Source organism: Seriola lalandi, unplaced genomic scaffold (genome assembly GCF_002814215.2).
Source record: "Seriola lalandi dorsalis isolate HSWRI2012SDOR001 ecotype SW California unplaced genomic scaffold, Sedor1 jcf7180002055004, whole genome shotgun sequence".
Taxonomy (NCBI): domain Eukaryota; kingdom Metazoa; phylum Chordata; class Actinopteri; order Carangiformes; family Carangidae; genus Seriola; species Seriola lalandi.
Window position 1 is genome coordinate 137,459 of NW_019525548.1, and position 477 is coordinate 137,935.

Below are 477 nucleotides of genomic sequence, written 5' to 3' on the forward strand. Positions count from 1 at the left end.
AGAGGGAACTGCACACCAACATGAAAACATCATCCCCAAGGTGAAGCAGGACGGAGAGAGCATCATGATCAGCTGATTTTCTGCCTCTGGGCCTGGACAGCTTCACACCGTCGAGGGGGAAATGAATTCCCAGGTTTATCAGGGTCTCTTACAGGATGATGTGAGGGAGACTGTCCACCTGCTGAAGCTCAGGAGAAGCTGCTGAAGCAGCAGGACGAAGCAAATGTACTAAAGAATGATTTAAAATAAAGAAAATCCACCTGTTGGAGCGACAGTCGGTCCAGACCTTAATCCAGCAGAGATGCTGTGGAATGACCTGAAGAGTCGCTCTCACCGGACATGAGAATACGAAAGGTCCAAACTTCCTCCTGAACATTGAGCAGCTCTGATCAGCAGCTACTGACGAGCTGGTTTCAGGTTATTGCTGCCAGAGGAGGTTCGATCGGTTATTAAACCCGAGGGTTCACTTTCTTTTTC

At 48.8% G+C, this 477-nt stretch overlaps 1 protein-coding gene across 1 annotated transcript in view; it reads left to right on the plus strand.

Moving 5' to 3' along the window:
* Positions 1 to 477, plus strand: part of xpnpep3 (X-prolyl aminopeptidase 3, mitochondrial) — a 10,189-nt gene that overhangs the window by 3,828 nt on the left and 5,884 nt on the right. The gene's annotated exons all lie outside the window — the stretch shown is intronic.